At 36.0% G+C, this 26,094-nt stretch overlaps 1 long non-coding RNA gene across 3 annotated transcripts in view; it reads right to left on the bottom strand.

Annotated features, from left to right (window-relative positions):
* Positions 1-712: 712 nt before the first annotated feature.
* Positions 713-26,094, bottom strand: part of LOC149797052 (uncharacterized) — a 59,360-nt gene continuing 33,978 nt past the window's right edge. For 2 of the 3 annotated variants that reach the window (XR_016421766.1, XR_016421764.1), the window contains exons 2-4: positions 13,964-14,114; positions 6,322-6,455; positions 713-1,177 (exon numbers count right to left, since the gene is read on the bottom strand). This is a non-coding gene — a long non-coding RNA (uncharacterized LOC149797052). Of the gene's footprint in view, positions 1,178-2,359; positions 2,481-6,321; positions 6,456-13,963; positions 14,115-26,094 lie in introns of those variants that run through there. The other variant, XR_016421765.1, reaches the window with a different exon arrangement.

Here is a 26,094-nt window from a genome sequence, read left to right as displayed (position 1 = left end):
ATTACCTTATCCAGTAAAGGCTGGGGCTTCATGCACCACGTGACTTCACGCCAAGCTTTCTCAATACTCAGTAAATAACATAATTTAAACACTCCTGTCGTGATAAAAGGTCATACTAACTTCAACACATGGCCAAATATGCGCATAATTTGCTTTATGAAATAACAACATTACCCTAGCTATACGAATATGCGGCAGAGCATCTGTATTAAAGGTAGACATTTTATGAGCAAAGTCTTCTTGCATCTTTGCTCATTCTTTGCTTCTTAACTTGATTTCACTGAAAAGTCGTCCAACGTGAAGCAGTATCTTTAAACTGTGCAACACTTTAACGCCGTTTTATGTACCGCTAACAGTTGGCATTTACTTATATTTGTCCTTAGTTCAGTATTTTATACATACTAAAAGGTAAGAAGAAAAAATTTCAACCACCTGAAGAACGACCTTCATGGTCTTTATTTTACAATCACTAGAGGCGTAGGATGGGAAAATTATATGGTTATAGAGTTAATTAGATTGAGATGGCTATTCATATAGTCCGTTCGAGTAAAAGGTACCGACTGCACTCGCATATTGAAATAAGCTGCAAACAACAAATATCCTGATCTGCCGTAGCATAATGCGCCTGCAAATCACGGGCTGAGTTGTTTGTTCTGCTGATTACTCCAAAACAAGCTGCACAGATCTAAATTTGCCGGAGCTTTATGCAGATCTGGGTCTGAGCAGTTTGCAGTTGGACTTGTCTTATAAGCGAGTATACGGTATTCACTAAGTGGGGATGGTTTTGAAAAATAAATAATCCAGAATGTGTATTTTAGGTAAACGTTTCAATGAATGAGCTCAGAGTATAAAATTTTCATTTAGAAAGGTATATTATACAAAGAGTGCATGATTTGACGGATTTATTATGCTGTACGCTTTTAAACAAGGAGTTGTACTAAAGCATTGTCTATCATTATAATTGCAAAGGCCTTCCATAATATAGATAATGGAAAATATTAAAGCGTCTATTTGTCCTCCGCTTTCATTTCAAACTGTTCAACGCTTGATGTCGATAATAATACATAAAGGGTGATTGATCCAGGGGAATCTCTGTGTGTGTGTGTGTGTGTGTGTGTGTGTGTGTGTGTTTCAACACATTCACGTTTGAATGGCAAGTTTCTCCTGTTCGGACTGCCTGAAATAGACGAACAAAGACAGCCATTTAATCTATTTTACCTTAATTTTAAAAAATTTTTATAAAAAACAGACAGTTAATGCAAAAAGAGGTAAGTGGTTTTGTTAGCAATTCTATGAATCTTCTAACATTTTATTTTATTGGAATGCCCATTGTTGATATCCTACTGCTCCCTATTTTGAGCCCCTAGTATCATCATTCCATCACGTGACAGCAGCGTACATATGGCAAATGAGGAAGATCCTCTATTGTACATATTATGTATTACCTCATGACTTTCAAGGCTAGATGAGTGATGTGGATATATAAAAAAGGCGGTTGTGCATTTTAATGCTAAAAATATTCTTGAATTAAAAATGAACTGCGTCCTGAAACATAATATTGATGTTTTTTCATATTCATCGAAAACAGAAGTCGTGCTGTATAGTAATGCTAATTTTAGAGAACATATTACCCCAAATTTTATAAAGTATATTATAATAAGTAGATTTATTTTGTCATAACAAAAAAAAAAAAAAAAAAACAGAAACACAAAGGCATTACCCTTTTGTCTCTTTCTTTTAAGTTGACTATATATATCGAAGACTTCATTCTAAAAAAAAATTCTACAATGACTTCAGTTATATTCGGCCACAGTAGAAACTCCTTTTCTTCTAAAGTGTACAGCTGTTGTAATAACATTGACGTCAATCGCACGTGCAACTCCCAGGAAGCGATGAAACGATTTATCATTACTTTTTAACGCAGATTTGTTTTACGTTATCATGCAACATTTGATGAACTTGTTGGACGTATTGAGATCGTCTGTCGATACAGACGCACTTTTATTCAGAAACAAAAAATTGTAACAATTTAATCAATTGTAATCTCTTCAATGTCCAAATTTCTTTCTCAAGAGAAATAACCGTCTTTCCTTTTTAAGACATTTATCTTCTTATTGACATAATGATAATCAAAATGGTATAAGATTTCAGAGCCTGTGTTTATGAAATTTACTAAAACTTGACATTTCATGTTTTCGTCGGAAATATAATTCAGTTCGGAGTGTTCTCTTGCTGCAAACCTAACTTAATATATTCGCTTTTCGGGATATGGATTTTAACGAATTAAACGATTAAACGTTTGTAACAAACTACACCTGATAACCACCGCTTCAATTAGCCAATTTAATTTCATTTTCATCTTTAATTCGCTTTCACCAAAATTTTTAATAATTTTTCTCCACTTCAGATCTGGTAGTATGTGTCTGGATACTCACACATCTGTCTGTCTGTCTGTCTGCCTGCAGGCAGGTAGCTGGCACCTATCAATGGAACAGTACTTCACAATCACAAAATTTTCATCAGAAAACAATTTTCCTGTTACATTAATTTAATAGTGTTACGACATCGCGATCTTCTATATTAGTTTGTGTTTTACACCTGCTTAATTTATTGTATGTAAGCTGGTAAATTTGTGTCCAGCCCCATTGCATTAAATTTATGATTTAGAAATAAACTTGTCTGAATGGAATAAATATGCTTTAAGTTACTGATCCACCTAATGATGTGTTGTATTAAGAAATAAACTGACGTGCATGTGTGTGTGTGTGTGTGTGTGTGTGAGAGAGAGAGAGAGAGAGAGAGAGAGAGACTTTAATACAGACCGACGAATTGTACTGTTATCAAATGTACTTGTCATGGCTTGTCTAAAAGATGGTGAAGAGACCGATTACGTTTTATAGACGACTGATTTATCTAAGTCAAGCGCCATAGCTAGCGTACATGTCTCTGTTTCAAATCCTGCCTGGAGCAGGCCAGGTCTGCCGACCTTGTGTGTCCCATGGCATGGCACTTAATTATAATTGCACTCATAACTTTTCACGTGCTTATGTGCTGTTAAACAGTAAAGCAATGCAAATAAACAACACAAAAAACACCCCAGTGAAATCATCCTCTAAAACCAGACGTCGAAATCAAATAAGAAACATTGTATACCTTTTTCGTTCGTTTTTTTTTCTTCTTTCTTTTCACGTAGACGTTGATAACTACTCCGCCACAGCCTATGTCTATATTTGTACAAGTTATTTTGACTCGACCAATCACCAACATCGACTTAGAACGATCAATGTTTCTCTTCTAAAATCTAAATTTACAAACAATTTTGTGATTTACATGCATATCAGTGACGTAACAACCCCCCCCCCCCCCAAGCACCCTCGAAACTGAGGAGTGGGTGCGGATGGATATGCCTAGTGGGGCCCGAAACCAACATTCCCATCAAACAACATTTTATTGAGGAAGCGGTCACACAATTAGATTTTGCCGGGGTGGTGGGTGGGGGTGGTGTAGAATTTCTTGCTAAGTTACTTGGTGCATATAATCATTCTTAAATAATTGACAACCAAATAAACGTTTCTTCATGGCAATTTTCCATTATACGAAACCGTTCCTTCATAAAATAAATTTTCATCAGTCTTGGTTTGTTGATTTTAACTGTTCAAGCCGTGTACTGTTGACAGTGCATGCTATAGCAATGTAAAACACACTTGTATAAAGAAACTATGTACCTACGGTTCATGACTTAGACCTTTCTATTTAATACAGCTTGGCACATTCGCCAACCATTGTCAGTTTTGATTGTTTCTATCTACATATATCACGCTTAATTATGTAAAATGTCATATTGTTCTTGACATCCAGTGTAAATTGTATTTTAGCTCAAGGTATAAAAGTTCTATATTGAGTGACAAAAGGGTGAAGTTTGTATGTTTATGCAAATGGCGTCTTTAGCAAGGAAAGTAAATATATCCTTTTATTTGTATTAAATCTGTATTTCTTTCTTTCGTTCCTTTTTCATTCCTTTCTTTCTTATTAAAATAATTCTTTTTTGTGTGTGTGTGTGTGTGCATGAAACCCATTTGAAGCGGAATGTCAATAGTGCCTGTAAATTTGAGAAATTTATGCATCACATGAATGGAAAAAGGTAGCGAAATAGTGTCATATGGTCAAAATAACAATATACATGTATTCTCCACAAGGAATGAGATACAAGTCACTTCCTCGAAATATTATTTTCAGTTTCGGATTGGTTTGGTTAGTATGATTTGTTTGTCTTAGTTTGGGTTAATTTTATTTGTTTAGCTTAGTTTGTTTTGGGTGCTTTGATTTGTTTGGCTTCGTTTGTTTTGGCTAGTTTGATTTATTTCGACTTGGTTCGGGGTAGTTTCACTTATTTTGGCTTGATTTGGGTTAGTTTGATTTGTTTGCTTCGTTTGGGATAGTTTGATTTCTTTGGCTTAGTTTGGGTTAGTTTGATTTCTTTGGCTTGGTTTGGGTTTGTTTGATTTGTTTCAATTGGACAATTGTAGCTGAAACAAAAACCGGAATAAGCAAAAAGTGGGTACGCCAATCGTGCATACAAGCCCTATATAATGAAAATAGATAGACACGATTAAATTGTTTGGCAAATAAAGTCATTTGAAATGCACCCGATCTTGGAGAATATAGCAAAGAAGTAATATTTTCAAATGTTTTATGTGTTTTCATGTGTACATTATGTGTGTTGGCGTATGAATCTTTATCAGTCATTTTCTTCGGCCTTGGAGAAAGAAGTCCACAGAGGGCGTCGTTGGACATCTAAATCTATTGGAGCTTCCTATACAAAAGTTTGAGTTGCATGCATTATTAAGGGGTGTATTTTACAAACTCGGACAAATCATAGCGGAATTCGGCTGCGAGGATCCCGAAGCAGCCCAGAGTAACACAAGTTCTCTCCGAATTTTATTTCGTCACGTTTCAACCTGATTTGTCCGTGAATCAACTTGTACACATTATCATTTCTAACTAACCGAAGTATATGAAGCAGTAAATAATATATCCCCAGTAGGGCAGGTTACGAATTCTCTTTGTTGCTATAAATAGAATTTCATGTCATTTCGTAAGGGATATAAACCTCACTAAATTCAACAAATAAATATTTAATAATCCATGCATGATCAGATACCTCAGTCAGATATTCGAAAGCAAATATCTTGTCCCGTAAATTATAAATGCAATACAATTTTATCAAATGATGTATTTATATTCAGCGATATATCCTTTCATATATTAGACCAAGAGTGATGTTGTGTTGTGTCTTTGCTGTTTTTAAACTGGTTTTATTCTTCATAATATGTCAGAAAGTATTTATCATAAGAAAATATTCAGACAGGTGAAAACTGAAATAGATTCCGTGTGTTTTTATCCCACTTTTAACCATATCAATGCATACTGTATTTCATGATGACGTAAAGATGAATATGAACGTTGCGTTAGATTTCATTAAGGACTGAAGCCTGATTTTTCTTCCTTTAGTTTCGTATGCCTGTTTAAAGCCATTAGTTTATTCTTGTTCGTAGCGCTTGAATGGTATTACACCCACTTTTGATCACCATTTGCATGCTAAAATTTGTCTGGGCTGGTTTTCAATTTAAAGTCACATAATACGTTCTCTTCCCTGCTTTAAGATTTAACTATATTAGGATCTTTGTACAGGAAGATCCCTAAACAGAATGAATTGATTCCACCCGCCTAGGTGGTTAATTTATTCATCGCTTGATCAAGCTTGGATGGCTCAAATACATAATGATAAAGCAGTTTTTGGAGCACTTTTATGTCTTTTTGGGGCAAAAGATGCGATCTATGAATCGTATAATTTCATAAATTTGCTATATAATCTACCTGTCCAACCGTGACAATATAGTTCTGCACTGTGAAAGAAGCGCATCCAGGTGTTTTGCAACTCATCCCTATGCTAATAAAAGTCACATAAAATTGAATGGCTTACATCAGGCAAGGCCGATGTTGAGATTTTAGGTCTAGTGAAAAACATGCAGCGGTGTTACCAATTCGAAGGTAATTGACACATTTTAATTGTGGTTCACACAAGTAATATTTCCTATACAAGAACGATTTTGCCAGATCTCCAACGAGAGAGAACGGCGGCGCCTGTATTGTTTAGAGGTGAAATCCGGAGGGGGGGGGGGCAAAGGACACATCTTACCCCTATGGGAGGGCGCCTACGAATGAGACCAAAATAGCTATTATTTATGTCAAACCTTTCAGATGATGTCATTCGTAGCTGCCCTTCACAAACAGGAAGTTGGTGGTAAAAAACTTTCAAACCTGATTTCTTTCATTCAAATTTTCCACATTCGGATGCAGGTGGGAGCAACAACAATGACTGTTTTTCCACACCATAAGTTGGTGTCATATCCAGGAATGAAATGCGTATATATTCTCGTAGAACTAGGGACCCACTGCAAAGGACATAGAAAACGATTAGCTGTCGCATAATGCGCCGTGCTGTTTGATCTACTCATTAGGCCTAATAAACTGATTAATTGACCTAGATTTACTGATGCATTGTGCGACTTCAGGTCTGGGTCTATGCAGTTGGAATGTTGGATTGACTTATACAGTATGTGGTGGTTTAATTATTAGTGAGCCTCGGATCATTTTCACGTGTCTATTCGAACTGAAGTACTCACGGTAATTTTTATAATGAAAGAGGGGAACCAGTCTGAAAATGTGTGAACATAAAATACAGTACAGTAGAACTTTAATTATCCGCCACCATATTAACCGTCAAGGCATTCTACGTCAAAATATTAAAAACAGATACATGTACATATGTAGATATGATTTGTTTAAGGACTCTGTCTGTTCTATAATATTTTGCATGTACATATTTTATTATCCGTCTATTCTCATATCCGACATGGTCTCGGCCCCGCACCCTGACTGATAATCAAAGTTCTACTGTATATACAAGTTTGGTGGGCCAAGATTAGTTGATAACAAAAAGTAAAATTTTAGGGAGCTTATCGCATTAGTAACTGAAAAGAAAAGAGAGACAATGTTTTCTTGATGCAGTTTCAGTCTTCCTTTTTTTTTAATTTAGGAATACTCAGAACTGAATATAGCGCTTGAATCAGTCTTGATTGTTTAGGTGTATAACCTGAGACAGCAGCAACAACACACAAAAAATGCGGCGCTCGTATGGCTTTTCCACGCAGAAGCTGTCATCAAGGATTGGTCTCTGCTGAGAAGTATAAGTTTGATCATCATTATTTATAAATATAAAATGTTTGAATTTTAAATATGATGCTATTTCCTTAGGTCTACTATAGGGGATGAATTAATATCAGTCTTTCAGTGAACACCTCGTATATTTGTACAATTAAGTTTATATGTGAGAAGTTTTGGTTATATGTGTGGATAATTGAATGTTTTCTGGGTGAATTTTAAACTATTTCCGATATTTTAAATCTCCTTTCTTGAAGCAGATAGGCACACTGATATTTGATTCATAATGGTAAGGATGATGATGTATTTCAGATTTAAATTCAATAGAGATAAAAAGTGACAGCAAACGACGTAATTTTAGCCAAATGTATTTTTTTTTTTAACTTTCTGAAACGAAGCTGAAATACTTAAATGCTGTATGAAAAGTACCGTTAATGATGTTGATATTTCATGGACCTCCATTCATGTCTAATTAGCAGTTTTCTTATGCACTTTACTACTGTCCAAATGGGGACCACTGACATCTCACCTCTGTCCGCATGTGTTCGAGCCTCGGCTTGGCTTGTCCAACGCGGGCATGTAAGGAAGCTTCTTATGAGGCGCTGTAGCGGACTAAAGCTGTTCCAATCAGAAAGTTGCTCTTGAACTTTAAATGTCATATGTCCAGAATTCAAATTTCACGTGGTGTGTCCAAAATGCTCGTTTTTAAAGTTCCATTTTCTATGTCGAGATTTTAGATTGTATCTGTTGAATCAAACTGTAGTGGTTGAAAGTTATATTTTATTTATCAAGGGTTTAGATTGCGTCGTTTGAATTACACAGTAGTGGTTGAAATTTCAATGTCATGCGTCGAGAATTCCTAATTTACGTATTGGTTCAAAGAGTTTACGTTGAAAGTTCCATTTCATATGTTGAGTATTTAGATTTCATCTTTTGAATTACACGGCGGTTATTGAAAATTCGATGTCCAATGTCGATTTTTTTTTATTGTATCTTCTAAATTACACCGCGGTTGTTGAAATTTTAATGTCATATATCGAGAGTTTCTATTTAACATGTTGAATCACATTAATTGTGCTGAAAGTTCCATTTCGTATGTTGAAATTTTAGATTCTATCTGTTGCATTACATAGCGGTGGTTGTGCATTTTATTGTGCTTGTCAGAATTTTTATTTTTATATGGTGAAATGATTTGTTTGGTGTTAAAAGGAACATTACACAATGTCCACTTAAACAATTCAAAATAATATCGAGTATTAAGATACATCATTCGTGTATTCAGTTAAGAGGCGTCACTGCATTTCATGCATTTACAGTTTGAAAGTTACCATTCACAGGTCGATAAATACTATGAATTTCTTCACTAAAGGACGCTGTCGTGAACGGACCGTGTTTTTTTTAAACAAGAAGGCTGCTTCTCGTTGCTGTGAAATTAAACTGATGAAATCTAAATATTCCTCACATAAAATGGAACTTTTGCCACAAGCAGTTGCATACGACGTGTGAATTAAGGATTCTCGACATATGATATTGAAATTTCTATCACCGCCGTGTAATTCAAAATATACACTGTAAAACGTCAACATTTGAAATAAAACTTTAAACCACCACTTTATAATTCAGCATATAAAATATAAAATCTCGATCTAGAAAATGGAACTTTAAGGACATGCAATTTGATCTAACTAGTTATATTGGATTTCTCGACATTCGACATCGAAATTTTAACTGCAACTTTCTCAGTGGACCGGCTTTTGTCCGCAACGGCGCCCCTTGGCTTCTCGGTAGCTTTCCGCTGGTCGGTGATTTTTCTCTGGCATTTTCCCGGTTCTTCCTTCACCGAACATATTGACCGAAAGATACAACCTAACGTGTGATGAAAACGGTGGTCAAACAAATTCGCAGGACGCACTATCCAAAGGTCTATCAAATACATCAAGTGCTGATATGGGATTCACGGTACTAATTATATGGAAAAATCGGAACCAGTCTACAAATATGTTGACATATCGTGGAGTATATATGGATTTGTAATGGAGTATATAAAGATTGATAGTGAACAGTAACATTTTATTAAAATATTTTTTTAGAGCTCATCATGTTTGTAACTGAAAAACTAGAGATAATGTTCTACTGGGGCAATTTCAGTCATTTTACATATCTGACGTGGGAACAAGGAACATTCAATACTTTACATAGTATCTGATTGCTTATTTGCGAAGAAACATGATTAGAACCCTAGTAGAGGTTTGCTTAAGAAAATTAATCAATAATAAGAGATATAAATTTGATCGGTATGTTTACTAATGGACGATGAAATAGTACCGCGAATCCCCCACCCCTGTGGATTTATGGTAGAAATGGCAAATTTTGTAATTCTGATATGAGCGAGAAGAAAAGAAATGTGTGTTTTCATAAGTGCATACTGAGAGTCGGCAAGTATGGACGTCTCAAAGGTTGCTGTAGGGCAGCCCTAAAACTTCTCTATGGATCGTTAAAACAAACGATATTTTTTTGAAAACAGCACAATAAAAGGAGAATGTTAGCAAACTCATGTCATAAACTGATAAATATCCAACGTGTCATTGCTCTCAGCGAGACCTTTAAAAGTGTTATAAAATAAAGGAGTTCGCCACAAATAGTGTTCACTGTTTAAACATCAACAAAATGTTTCGCGCCTAGAAATTCAAACTGCCCGACTAGTTATGTACGTTCCATTCTGATTAATCTTACCATATACATGTCAATAAAATATCGTAATTTACCATATATGTCAATAAAACATCGTACTCTACCATATATGTAAATAAAACATGGTAATTTACCATATTTGTTTAGTTTGTATATTCGATAAGTTTCTCAATGAGCAATCAGTCCCTATTATTTGTGCATCCAGCTGGGACAAAGTTGTCATTATATAAACAACATATTTTGGAGTTGTCATTTAACTGATAATAAAGTACATCTTTCAATAACACTGTAATGTCGATCTAAATTGTATCTCGATTTTTACAGAGACGAGTTATATTTTTTATTTCGTGGTGTTTCGGGTTGTAATTATTAGTTGTTACTTACGGCGGTGAAGGTCAATAATAAAGCTATGGATACAAGGACTATTTCGGTCACCGTATAATTTTATATCCGTGATAATTGCTGGGAAACGCAAATTGCCTTTGATTATTGGTTTCATATTAAATGCGTAGGAAGAAAAAAATGTCAGAATGACCTTGTCTAACCCATCGAGTCTTTACTTGATTAAGACTCAGCCATAGGTGACCGATATTATCAGTACGTTTGACAGAGAATCCATAAAATTAAACTTCATTACATATCACTCTAGGGCGTATTGATTTGTAAGTTCTGCTAGGTTTCTTCAGTCTGGTGTTTATTTCAGGATTTAGAAATGTCGTTGTAGGCGGAGGGTGGTGAGCGGGAAGACCATAAGCAAGTAGAAAAGTGAACTTAAAAAGGAAGATTAGTGGGTGCTCAGGGACAAAGCCACCGAAAGGATATGCATTTTAAGGGTTTCCTGGACATACGTTTAACCATCTAAGTCTATATGTAAAGAAAACTTATTCTGGCCAACGTTCTGGTTGATGGATTGGGGGGGGGGGTGCCTATGCTCCACCCGTCTACGAAACTTGCCCTGATACTTGCCAAACTTCTGACAGTGCAAATCGACGGATTCATTAAATATCATATTTCCACTTTTATTTACTCATTTCCAGCTTACCTCATGAATTGTTATAAAACAATAACAAAAATTATTTTCTTTATTCGATCGACCAGAAGACGATCAGCAATGTGAATTTTCGTGACAAATTAAATAAAGCTTAGCCTTATGTTATTTCTTACATGTATATGCCAATCATTTTGCCGATCAGCATTGCAATAGCAGGTGTCGTCTGTTTTAAGGTCACTAACCTGACCGATTATATTTTCAGTACAAAATTGGGAAATTGTGCATACGTAGTTTGGTTTTTCTTTTTTTTCTATTTTCTACTTTCTGAATTATCTATGTTTTTAGTGTGTAGTGGCATTCCAAATTTCCACTCATGTCCCCGTCCCCATCCCCCATTCCAATAAATTTTCTCTACCCCTACATTACAAATGTTTTTTGCAAAACCTGGCACTCTGACGGTTGAACAGGTGATAGTCATGAACAGTTCACATTACAGTGCCACCGATTCCAAAGAGGTTACGACTCGAATTTCTTTGAGAAAGTTGTATCGGCGACATGACCCGGGTGTGGATTTCAAACACTCGAAAGTTGAAGCATAGACACTGTGTTTGGCAAGGGTGGATCAGAGTAAATTCAGAGGGCGAAATGAAGAGCCTCTGACATGCTTTTCACATTCTTGTCCATAGCAATGCCAATGTAATGTTCGGATGGGCCAGAAAGTGGTCTTAATATAGACACTTTTCTCGAAAGAAAATGCGGCTATTGGATTATTTGGTGTTTGTGGGGGTCCTTCTGTTTGCTCGTGGATAATGTTCATGCATAATGATACACAGGTTTACGAAAATTCTTCACTTCAGATGACAGGTGATGAGTTTTTGTAGAGAATTAATCGCTCTGCAAGTTATCCCCCCCCCCCCGCGTTTGAGTTCATGTGCTGCCATTTGGGATAGCTTGGTTTTCTTGTTACTCAAGGACAATTCTACGGATTTAATTATATATCATATTTCCATTTTTATTTACTCGTATTCATCTTACCTCAAGAATCGTTATAAAACAATAACAAAAATTGTTTTTAAAAGATGACAAACAAAGCAAAGTTTGTTCAATTGTCCCTTTGAGAGAACTCGGCACAGCAGATATAAACACTTCTGCAATCGAAATAAACCAAGACATATATCCCTTTCTTCCAAATAATTACAAGACGCGAGCTTGAAACTTTGGAACTCCTTGGAAAATAAAATATTTGCCAGGGAGACGAATGTTATACATATTTGATTCGACATGATGTATCAATAAATATCGAAAATAATGCAGCAACTCCAGAAAACAAAATGCTGAAACTCTTCTCTTTTTATAGTAGATTTAACATTTATTGTGAGATATCAGATTAACAATTTTATTTATTAAATATCAAATTTAACATTATTATTTTAGAATAGGCAGTTGTAGTAGTAGTTGTACTTTGCGTTAATTTTCGGAATATATTTTGATATTCCAAGCTTCTAAAACACCGAAATATTTAAGTTATGCTTGGTATTTGATAACTTTCCGATAATGGTCTCCAATGACAGTGCTTTAACAAAGTCGGATTACAAAAAGACGAGCCGTGCGATTTGGATAAATTAGGATGCATTGCACCCCCACCCCCCCGACAGATATATATATATATATATATATATATATATATATATATATATATATATATATATATATATATATATATATATATATATATATATATATATATATAGAGAGAGAGAGAGAGAGAGAGAGAGAGAGAGAGAGAGTATTTATATAAAGAGTGCATGATAAATTTTGTAAATATGTCGTACAGTTAAGTAAATCTTGTAATGACCGTTTTGTTCATAGCTAATTAAGTATGTATGTATGTATGTATGTATCTATGTATGTATCTATGTGTGTGTGTGTGTGTTTGTGTGTGTCTGTGTGTGTGTGTGTGTGTACACCCACCAGTCAAAATATTCGTGGGGTATATAGGCATAATTATTGAATGAAAACCACTAACTACAAGATCCTTAACGAGAACCATAGGCCACGCGCATTTGCGAGCCATATTAGTTTGTAGTTTGTAGTCTGCGACTGTCTTTGTGTTTATGTTGCTGTCCTGTTGCGGTTTTCGTATATCAATTTTTGTTTTTGTTGTTTTTGGTGTTGTTATTGTTGTTTTGGATTAACGCCAGTTTTCCGAGCATGACTGTACATAGCGGACATTATAATTGCTGGAAGATGAACTCGGAACAATCCCGGTAAGAACCTCTGACCCACGGGAAGCTACTTGCAAGCTTTCTCACATACCCACATTGGCTGAAGCTGAGATTTCGAACCCTTGCGAAGAGAGGTGAGGTGGTAGTGATTGGTAAAGGCTATCTCTTTAGACAAGACAAGAGAAGTTAGACGACTCGGCCACCATGGGCCCTCTGTCTTCTGTTGTAAAATAACTGTAACGTCTTGTGAAGCCATGCGCCATACGAGGACTGGCGACAATTCATTGATGCAAAGAGTCACTAAGCAATTTTCGATAAGGTAAGCTGTGACTAAGGCTAAACAGTGTTGTTGTAGGTAACAAATACATACAGAACATATATATATATATATATATATATATATATATATATATATATATATATATATATATATATATATATATATATATATATATATATATATATATATATATATAACTCTCGAATCACACAAAAAAAATATACATACACCCTCGTAGCACACAGAAAAATATACATAATATCTAGAATCAACCCCCAAAATTATATATAAACTCTCGAAGCACACCGAAAAATATACGAACCATACAGATAAATGTACATAAACCCTCGAATCAAACCAAAAACTGTACAGAAACTCTCGAATCAAACTGAATACTAATAACTGAAACATCTGGACCCAATTTCACCAGCCGAAAAGTGCGGATTAAATTCTTTCATAATTAGTTAAAATGTCAGTTTATATATAAAAATAGGTTAGAGAGTTATAACTCATTCCATGCAGAAATCGATCCAGTACCACGAGTAACGTTACCGATCGCATGGAGCTCTCATGTGCCAACGTCCTAACGCTCACCAGTCCGGCCATAGCGCTCGTAGCAAGAACGGGTTGAATGTCAAACTGTAAGGAACTTAAGCGAACGAGAACTCACTCATTAGGCGCGCAAACCCACTGGATTTCTGTTCTGAAACGGAAAGTATACACATGAAATTATAATCATAAATTAATACTTAGAATTATTTTTATCTCTTTGATTTTAATATTTAAGTATTAATAGGTGTCATTTATAGTGGGATCTAAGGACGAGCGCCCCCCCCCCCCCTCCCCCGTGTCTGCGGTGTGTTTTCGAAGATAGAAATTAGGTTCCATGATGCTGGACTTAGAGAATGAAACTCAAAATCTCAAATCTTGAATCAGAATAATAGAAATAACACGATTTTCACAGATTTCAGTTTATTTTGGATGGATAGAAAGAACCCAAAATGATATTTAGCCCAGAGCATTCTTAATGGCTTTCCATTTACCAGTCAGTATACATTTATGTTAAAAATAGTCACCTTATATGATTGTATTTATCGTTTCTTCTTTTTTTTTCTTTCAAAGATTATTCAAATTAATGGAGTGCGCTTTCTTCTTTCTTTATTCTTTATGTATTATCGTGACAATAGGGCCGATACAAACTTCGCTATGGTTAACCTACATTCAGAGTAAATCTTTTACTCTTGTTATTTTCATTATAGTATAGTAAATGTTGCATACTGACTAAATAATAAAATTTGCAAGATGTGTATATTGTGTGAGTGAGTTGAATTTATGAATTCGACCACTGTTGTACATGTGCATACTTTACAATCCGTTTTGTCCGTGAGCTGAGCAGTGGCATACAAACAGGTACATACGGCAAATGTTCATTTTAAACATATCTTCTGAGTTTTAATTAATAGTAGCACAGCCTGCCCTTTATGTCAATTATAATCATCAAAGACTTTGTAGAGGGATTTAACGGATTTGCAAACAAGATCTTTTTATAATTCGTCGTGGGGTCGTGGGGTCTTTTGATAGGTGTCCATTTCGAACATATGAGAAGGGTAGACATCAAAGAGAGCCGAACTGATCAGATGACGCGATATACCCGTCTTTTTGTATATGCGTCTATTTTTTGCATCATTTAGTTTCAAAGTAAATACAGGAATTAATAAATTATTACAAAGAACGTATCTTGAAATTTTGAGTGAGCGACTTCTGAGAGCGCTTGAAATGGTTTAATATATACCACCAATCAATGCATTCATATCCCTTGGCTCTTTGAATTCCCACGCTTTAATTGCATCAAACTTGGAGATACATTGATACCATGGTCTGTTTGTCCGTCTGTATTTGTACCAGCCTGTCCGTTACCATATCTCCTTTTGAACTAATGGCTAACAATTAAAGAAACTTTAATTGTAGCTATCTTATCAACAAAAATTATCACTTGTAGTAGGTATATAATTTTCCCTCTCTCCCTCCCCCCCCCCTCCCCATCTCTCTCTCTCTCTCTCTCTCTCTCTCTCTCTCTCTCTCTGGAATACCTGGGAGGACCCAAAGTCAGATGTATACACATTTCAATTACTGTATCATTTTAATTTCTATTCTAATTATTTTAACTAAACTCCATGCACCATTCAATGCAGCAACACATCAGACGCGTATTTTTTTAAATTTTGGACCGTGACTCTTGGGTCACAATTTCCTGAGTTGGGGAGAGGGGCAACTCTGGGATGTAATAAGCAATAAACAGGATGGGTACTTCTCATGGCAAGCCATTCAAGTATCACAATGTTTTTATATCCAGATAATACAAAGACATTTGGAAGCTCATGGAAATTGGGTTTTTGAAAAAGTCAGAGAAGCAAAACTAGAAGATATCCAAATTATTTTCTTATAGTTTTTTTTTCATTTTCCTAAGTTTACTATATCACAGCCACACAACGATCTCGGTCAGATAACCAGCTTAAGGCATACAAATTGGAAGTCCTCTATTTGCCGCAAATTCAGAATGTTTATGATCTTGCTTGTAGAAAATTTAAGTTTGTTAGTGTTTTTATGGATTCCACAAATTGAAAGATGTATCATTTATACATGTAGTAATAATAATGAGGACTTTGTATAGCGCCTAATATTTAGAAGCTCTAAACGCTTTACAACATTAGACAACACCTATAAGATAAAAAACATATAATAATATAATTACAAAAACAAACACCATGAAATTAGAAAAACATTAAAAAATAAAAAAAAACATGCTGAGAATATTTCAGGTAGGAAACATTATTAGGTCTTTAAGTTTGTTCTTGCTGTCGAAATAAGTGACTTTTGAGAGCACTCTTGAATGGGATCACTGTGTCTTTGTGTCTAAGTTCAGTGGGCAATTCATTCCACGTTGCTGGGCCCTGGTATGCAAAACAACGCTGTCCATAGGACTTTGTTTTCATAGTGGGAATAATGAGTGTACGATTGTCAGAAGAGAAGCGTAAGTATCTTGCGTACACATGGGTGAGGTCGGATAGGTATGTTGGACTAGAGTCCGACAGTGAAACGTAGCACAGAGAACAAATTTTGTGTTTGATTCTGGATCGAATGAATAGCCAGTGTATGGTACATAGCAGCGGGGAGGTGTGCTCTGATCGTGGTACTCTAAGTATGATCCGAGCAGCTGTGTTTTGAACTTTTTGAAGTTTCTGAAGTAGATATTGAGATGAACCAGACAGAATGGAGTTACAATAGTCCAGTCTTGAAAGTACTAATGAACACACAAGTGTTTTAGCGGCATCAACTGAAAGATATTTGCGAGTTGAGCTGATGCGTCTCAGCTCAAGATATGCAGCCTTGCATATGTTCATGACATGTTGGTGCAATGTAAGAGTACTGTCTAGAGTAACACCTAGGTTTCATACTGATTGTGTGAATTTAATGTTGGTGTTGCTGATATTTATTGTCTGAGGTAAAGGATGTGAATGAGAAAGTCTTTTTGTTGTGATCAGAATGGCCTCAGTTTTATCATCATTCATCTGCAGCTTGTTACAATTCATCCATGATTTCACATCAGAAATGTACCTCTCTACACCTTGGATGGTAGCATCAACTTCAGTTGGGTGGCTAGATTTGTATATTTGGGTGTCATCAGCGTACAATTGGTGAGACACTGGATGATGATCTATGACACTTGGGAGTGACTGAGTGTACAGAATGAAGAGAACAGGTCCAAGAACAGACCGCTGTGGAACACCACAACATAGATCAACTGGGCTGGAGTGTATTCCATTTGCAGATACAATCTGTGTCCTGTTAACCAAGTAGGATTTTAACCACAGTAAGGCTGTATCATGAATGCCAAATATATGCTGGAGACGGTGAAGTAATATATCATGGTCTATTGTATCAAATGCTGCAGACAAATCAAGGAGGGTGAGGGCTGTAATCTTTCCGCTATCCAACGCATTGTCATTAACTACTTTTAGAAGAGTAGTTTCAGTACTGTGGCGAGGGCGATATACAGATTGTACATTGCTAAAAAGACTGTTTGAATTTAGATGAGATACAAGCTGGGATAGAATAACCTTTTCTAAGATTTTTTATATGAATGGGAGATTAGAAATTGGGCGGTAGTTTTTTAAATCGTTATGGTCTAGTGATGGTTTCTTCAGCAGAGGCTTTACAATGGCAGTTTTTGAAAAATGATGGGAATACCCCGGATGAGAGAGAGGTATTAATAACATCAGTTAGTGAAGGCAATACTGGATCTAAGCACTCAAGCAGCAGTGATGTTGGAATTGGATCAAGTTCACATGATTTTGGTGCACTCTTCATCACGATTGTACGTACGAAATCCATAGAGACAGGTTCAAATGCTGCTGATGGTTGCCGCTCAAATTCTGTATCCCAACTGTATTGTGACGACGAGACAATTGAAAGTGTGGTGTCAAGCTTATCTCTAATAGTATGTACTTTGTCATGGAAGAAATTTGCAAATATGTCCGGAATGTCGACTGGAGAGCAGGTAGTTGGAAGTGGTGTTGATTTGTTCCTTGACATTAGTTTGTTAGTAATCTCGACTATGGCCTATATTTGTGACATTCTTCTTAACGATTTCATAGATTTGCTTATGAAGAGTGAGTCTGGTGGAAAGCCAGAGCCTCTCAGCTTTACAGCAGTCTCTTTTAGCAGTGTGAAGCTGGTCCCTAACACTGCTATACCATGAAGAACACTTTTGAATTGATACTCTGCACTTGGTAGCTGGGGCATGTTTGTCAAGTAATGAACGCAGACAGTTATCGAGTTGTTCTGCGGTAGAAGGTAAGCAAGTTGTTAAGTTGTTAGGTTAGCTTGGATGTCGTTTGGTTCTATTTATCATACGGGGGTTTCTCTTAGTAGCAGATGAAGGTGGAGGGTTAGGGACTGATACGTCAAGATGGCATATAATGCAGAGGTGATCTGATGCAAGGTCATGGGATACCAGGGAGGACCGTAGAATGTTATCATCAGGTCTATGAAGAATCCAGTCTAAAATGTGACCATGTTTATGGGTGGGTTGGTGAACTGACTGTTTGAGGTTGAAAACGTTAATGGAATCTATGAGTTTTGATGTATCTGAGTTTCCGGGAAAGTCAAAGTGAAAGTTGAAATCTCCAAGAATAATCAGGTTGTCACCTATCGAATTTCCATAGTCCAGGAGATTCGGAAACTGCTCCAAAAAGAGAGATTCAGTCAGCTTGTTTTTCTACTAGGAGGAGGGTGGTATAGGCAGAAAAAATGGATCGACCTTTGCTCCATTGTGAGTGTGGTTTGGACTAGTTCAAACGATGTGTGGTCGAAATTGAATGTTGTGGTGTAGTTAAGACGTTTTATCATGGAGTTCTTAGTGATGACAGCAATTCCACCTCCGCGAGAAATACGGGGGAACGACTCGATGGAGTAAACAGCGTGTATTAGATCCGCACACTTGGGCTCATCGCCTGATGTTTTTAGCCATGTTTCTGTCAAGAAAAATATGTCAACTTTCTGGTCGTTGATAAAATTAACTATTTCTGTGCGCTTTTCCGGTGGTCCTACTAAATGGGCATTGAATAATGCAATGCGCAGAGGTATTTATTGGATAGTTGACACAAATGTTGACGACTTAATAGGGATTTGAATTAGGTTATCTAAATTAACGGTCGAATTTTTTTTATTGGTTGTGCCGAAATAAGGGAGATAACTGGGGTTCTTCTTCCTGTTCTACGCCGGCCAGCATTGAAACAACGTTTCTTTTTTCGCTTCTGTTTACATTTAGGTAATGATGAATGTAGTCCCAGTTCGTTTAGTCTAGAGCGCAATGTAGTGTGGAGAGCCAAGGAGTGATTATTTAAAGCAATTAATGAGGGTCCATCGTAGCATAAACGGGTTGACTGGCGAGTATCACGTGATGGCCGTTTATTCAAAAACAGTGGAGCAAGACAGCTGAGAAAAAGTCTAATTATTCTCGTTTCGAAAACAAGGAGATGAAGAAACACATACGAATTTAATAGTTAATTCATAATGAACACAATAACGAAGATGAAAACAGGCAACAAGCACAAATGTCATGAAAACAGCACTAAACAACGGAACAGCTGCTTCAAGCCGGTTAAGCGATAGCGGCCATCTTGAATACATGTAGTAAACTTGTTATTTTTTAAAAGGTTCAATCCATATTGGAGGTGCATATGGTTCTTCCTGACTCCTCTCTAATAGGTGCTAGTTGTTGATCCAGATGTATAATTTTTTGGGATCAATTTAGTCTTTTTCTTTTCAATATTACACGAGGTTGCACTTGTCAGTGTGAGATAAGTGAAGCGGATGAAACCTTTCTAGAAGGGGTCCACCTCATAATCATGTAATGGATATGTGTTTTTATCCAGTCGGATTCCTTGAATGTGTTTGATTACAAGGGTAACTAGTGGCAGTCGGATTCCATGAATGTCTTTGATTACAAGGGTAACTAGTGGCATTTGTCCATAAGCCAATCAGATTAACTGGGTTTTGTAGAACCTATACAGTAGTACAGTATTATCAAAGCGATTGCCAAGAAAGCAAGGTACAAACTTCGTATTCTTCATTTCCTGCTCTACTGGTCAGAGACCAGAAAACTTAAGAAATGGTTTTTCGTCTGTCGTCAGTTCTCCATTTAGAACATGTCTTTGTCGTTTCTGCCCCTAAACTACTTGGAGTATTGCCATGAAACTTTGCACACACATGCGTCCCGTACTCTAGTTGGTCCCATATGAAGACATTTTGAAAGTGTACAAAAAATATCCCAAATTTCTACTCGAAATGTATATAAAAATGTGATTTCTAAATGTCAACATGAAGACCTACTCCATGACCTTCTTGAACCTGTAAACCAGAAAAACTATTTACTGTGTATCTTTTAAAATCATACAAATAAATACATTATTTAAAAGATGGAAATATATACCAAAAAAAAATCTGCATCTTAATCCAAGTTTCCAATTCTGCAAGAAGTTGTCCCACGTGTACAAAATCGTCTGCTACCCAACGTGTCAGCTTGCCGCTAGAACGGGATTCTCAAGAAATTCCCCAGCGTATAGTCTAAAGTTTCTAAATTCTTAGTAATTTTTTCCCCATAAACAAGACGTTGTAAACACATAACATCCTATTCATTGTTGTTTCTCTTTTTGTATAAAATGTTAAACTTTACTAATTTTTTTTACAAGAATGGTTTAGTTTGCCTATATCTCTTGCCATTTATTGGCATTGTTACATTGAGTCTTGTAAAACTAGCTATAAACCTGAACTAATTACTCGACTGAACATCGGACAGAAACAGTCCAAAGTAATGTATTTCATTTCTATTGCCCGATGGATAAACATTACATCTTTTCAAAGCTGTGCGCAGAATAGGCCGACATATCGCGAGTCATGAAAACACGGGTGTGGTATCCAATGTGTCCAAAATTAATATTAGTTTGAACATAAAATTCTGGTGACAATTGCCTCTTTTCAAATGGTAAGCATTGCATTATTTTATTTTCGTCAATGGGTCGAATTCGGTATGCGTTTGGCTCAGTACTGGAGACGGAAACCTTATGTGGGCAATATGCCGGACAGCATTGTACCTGTATTCGTTCCAAATTTTCACTCGGATCAGAATCGTTAGCCATCGCATGTCGCATTGAGTGTAGCCACCCTTACTGCTAAACACAATAATTTCATTGTTTTCACGAACCCAATTCATTGGAATATAAACAATTTTAGTTTGTGTGAAACTTTTAATACCATTGTCGCAAATTTTCCATCCTTTTTCTTTTTTCTCGAATATTATCAGATAGACAAGACACACTTTTCTCTAAATGTAATATATAATTGTACTATATTCTATTTTCAAACCAGAATGAAATTAAGCACGTTAGCAAAGAGAATGAAATTATATTCTTTTAACTAAAGAAACACATGATAGTAATGGACTTGTTTTGAGGCAGTATGCTATTAAAACAATTTTATGACACTTGCGGTGGTAATAGCAATGTTACCAGGTACATGATACATGGGATAATATTTTAGTGAATGTAAGCATTATTTTTCCTTCCTTCCTTCCTTCCTTCCTTAACATACTTACTTACTTACTTACCATTGGATCAAAACCGGTACAGCAAGTTTATGATAAGTCACCGAGGAGATGTGTTGCAAGCTCACTAGCAAGTTCTAACACTTTTGGTAATTATATAGTTCTCGTTTACCCTCACCTCATTCCTCTATCCTCGTTTGTCCTAACCCACTACCCTCATTCGCCCTATCCCCCGCCGCCTCCAAGAAATGAAAGTTGTTTTTTTTTGTATATATAAAAAAGATCAAGCGCTAATAATTTGTACTATGCTTTCCACGTCTTGTCCTTTGCCATTTCAGTTTTCATTGATAACTTTAAACTCTAAAACTTAACACGTCAAATCAGTCATTTGATTGCTATTCTATACGATTTACAGAGGTCCAGAATCATTATATAATACAGGTCTACAATATTATAATACATATTACACATCATAATGTTCATTGTGACAATTATTCCAACCGCATCCCACGTTTTGAAATCTGCTTTTAACGACGTTTAAGGAGCGCAATATATTAGTCAAGGAAATTCGCGCTTCATGGACGAGCAGGATAACAGGTTTCCCGCCATTTGATTCAGAAGCATTGTACTAATCAATTTATTGTAGTTGACATTAGCATAATGTATTTTCTTACTGGAATAGATTTATCAAAGTTATATTTCTTAGGGTATTTCTTCTTTAACGCCACTTGATAATAAAGGCGCTATCATTAATTATTTACACTGGCTGCATGGAAGGATTCGTTTGTTCCAAATTACTCATGTCATTTTCTGTTTTTGACTGATTTATTGATTTATTTATCTACTTCGAAGTTATCAAGCCAATCAGGCATTATTATTATTATTATTATTATTATTAAGAGACATTACTTCCCACTCAGGTACAAAATATGCAGCATGGGTAGATCCGTTTGTATTCATACATATGAGAAACGGATAGTACTGGTTCTTCTGAACACTGTTTTCTAGCAACGTTTTTTCTTCGCTTAACATCGTATTTAAAGCATCACACAGCATGTAGAAGGTAATGTTGAAAGGTAGTGGTTTTATGATTTACAACCTGAGGCACATACACAACATTTATCAGCCACACCATTTAAATTCACACCTATATCTGAAGAAAAACATGTTTTTGTGGTAAAGTATGCATTCCTGATACACACCCTTTTACAATTTCGGATTATCTGTCCAGTTATCCGCAACTGGGCACGAAAACCGCACAATGTGGAAAATCAGTACATATTGATAAGGCTATATTTGTCTTCTTTTAGGATTTTCTATTTCTCTCTTGTCAATAATAAAAATAACCCTATATGTATGTAGCCAAAAACATGTGATAACAACAATATTGAGTAAGTGTAAAACTAACTTTCCATGGCATTTTGATCGATTACTGAACGCAAGAGTGTGTTATTCCGTTTTCAATTATTAGACCCACCCATGCATACTAATTTGTGGAGGGGAAAAAAATCTTGATTCGTGCGATATCAATACATACTTTTCTACAGTTTTAGTGACTATTGCAGATCACACAACTGAGATAGTGGGAGAGAATTCAGTAATATAACCAATGTGGCCAATTTCGCGTTAAAAAGGTTAAGCTAAAGTCAATTCGACGACATATTTCAAATCTACATGCTGTCAGTGCTTTATGTTATGTGTCCTTAACAAATTACAAAACAGATTTACGTCAACTGCCCTCGAGGCGCACTGTCTATCATGGCTTCATGAATAATTAAACAGGGAGAAAAGATAACACATTCCACATATTTCAATTCGTGCCATATGCATCTCTGTGATTGAGCGTATGAAGACTCAGATTAACTCTTTACAAAATAATGGTCTTGCTTGCTGTCTTTGATATGTAACATATCAAGATGCGTTTAAGACAGGGAACCAAAAATTACCATCTATCGAGTTGCTGCTGGATTCCCCCCCCCCCCCATGACAATATGACAAATAAAAGAACAAAGTGGAATGGAGCCTTCGGTTTATTCTATAGCTATAATTTTCCATAGCTGCCATTAGTTGCCGTTCAGATCACTTGCCAAAACAAGCATTGAGCCATCACATCAAACTAAAAAAATTTTTCATTCGCAAATTTTAAGTCCATCCAACGGTTTGCTGCTTATATTTTCGAAGAAATTTCCGGCGAGCAAAATATATGAATTACTGCGTCTACAAACTATGAGGAATTCTTCGCCCAGGATGTACGAATGTTCACCACCGTCACGTGAAAATAAATCCCGCACAATAGATCCGATTGTTGAAAATCAATTATTTATCTATTTATTTATTTTTTAATTTTTTGGATAATTTTTGGGGGGAGGGATCTTTTCTTGCTGTTTAATTTTTGTGTGGCGTTTTGTTTTTTCTTGACAGAAAAGCCCGAGATTGGTCCAGTTGGAACCATCGAAGTTCAAACATTTTGCCTGAGTACCATGAAAGAATTTTACCCGGAACATTATAAGACTTTTCCGAGTGTCTCGGAGAACTTTAGAATAAAGCATTTAAAATAAAATAGCTAATTTTCTATTGGACAGATTATGCACAAAATAAGTTTTATATAAAAAAGAGAATTTTTAAAAAACCCAGAACTTCATTGTCACATGCCGTACTGTGATTAGAGTATAGACGAAATCATAAACGCGCACTCAACGCGCACTCAACAGCCCAACCTGAACCAGCCTAATAATTTATGATTCGTTATTAGATTCTTATGGAGATTGTTATGGAGATTGCTTTTGAAGATAAACACGAGGGGGTGGGGGCACATTTGAATGATTATTGGCCTGGTGGGTATCTAACCCGCGACTCGTTTAATACGCTCTACCAACTGAACTCTTGGCTACCACGCTGTCAGGAGCTGAATCCGATTTAAAACACATGGACTACACAAGATTCGTCTTTGTGTATTGGAAAGTATTTTGTATAAGGTTATCAGAAAAGACATCAACTAAAAATTAAATTATGAAGAACCTATACAGGCATGGATGTAGGACAATATTATTCTCACGGGTTCTTTCTTTTTCACATTCTCTGACAAATATACATATACGCTAGGACGAAGCTTGATATTGTCTAATGTTAGTCTCCATGTCTTTTCACATAAATGTCTAATACTAATTTCAAAAGACGAACAAAATGTTTCAAAAGCCCTGCAAATGCAAAGGTTATTGTAATTGTTTGTGTTATAGATGTGATAAAACGTATATACTTCCTTATAAGTCGAGTCCAACTGCAAATCTCACAGACCCAGATCAACTGTCACACAGTGCGCCGGCAAATCTGCGCCTATGCAGTTTATTAGAGGTAACCAGTCGAACAAACACTATGGACCCTCATCCGCCCGCGCATTACGATATGGCAGATCATGGTCTATGTCGTTTACACACGGATTCGTCTAATAAATAGGTACTGTCGGTAGCAGGAAAATCAGTCACATTATACATAATAACAATTAGCTCGAGGTTCTTCAGTCAATTAAGAAGGTTTAAAGCCTTTTGGCGTATAAATTAATAAGAAAATGCGACAAAAATGTATTAAGACAACTAATGAAAAATCTCAAGCGAGAGGGACCATCTTTACTCGCTTATAAATCAAGTCAAACTACAAACAACATTGACCCCGAACTGTCGTGGAATTATGCGCTGGCAGATCATCATGACTTATTTTGTACTCTACTGATTACTCGTAATAAATTGCATAGACGCAGATCTATTGGAGCATTATACGACGGCAGATCTTGATTTGTGCAGTGTGTAGTTAGACAGGTATTATAAGCGAGTACATAGTGTAAATCAGTTTCAGCTATTGCCCTATAATTGATTGCATTGGGCGATGTCCAATCTTTGATTGTCAGACAAACTGGAGTCATCATGAAACAAACTGAGAAATAAAACTCAGGTGAGTGTATATTGTTGTCGAGTATTCAAAGCAAGAAATGCAATCCATTCGTGTGCATATTTGTGGCTTCTTTTTAGACGATACTTTTTTCTTTGCACCATATATCCTTTATTGTGATTAAATGCCACTAACCTTTAACACATACATACATACATACATACATACATACATACATACATACATACATACATACATTTGGATATCAAGGTTCATATATACTGTATTCGTTGCATCTCTGTGAAAAGGTTTCTTTTTTTATTCTTTCATTATCTCCTCTAATTGCCCAAATATTAGCATTTTTTTAAGTGAGTCTCTTTCCCTAATTTATAAGTCTAAAAGATAAAATCGGAAATTGGGGTATCATTATTAGGGAGGAGAAGGGGTGAGCACATAAATATGCAAGAGCCCCTATAAGGGCCGCTCTCTACTAGCTGCAAGGAATGTCAACGATTCAAATATCACGTATTCCTTTTAATTGTGGAGAGCTGAAACCATCGTTGATATTCTCCAGCGATAACAAGGTTTAAAATTAACTGCTATGGTGGACATATTTGATGTCAGCTTGGCACAGTTTTTATTTAGGAATAGCAAGATATCACAAGAAGTCTTCTGGTGGAAATCTCATGTTAAAATT

Source organism: Sinohyriopsis cumingii, chromosome 6, assembly GCF_028554795.1.
Source record: "Sinohyriopsis cumingii isolate HCF-2022 chromosome 6, ASM2855479v2, whole genome shotgun sequence".
Lineage (NCBI taxonomy): Eukaryota > Metazoa > Mollusca > Bivalvia > Unionida > Unionidae > Sinohyriopsis > Sinohyriopsis cumingii.
The sequence above is the reverse complement of the archived record's forward strand: the minus strand, read 5'-3'. Positions and strand labels throughout refer to the sequence as shown.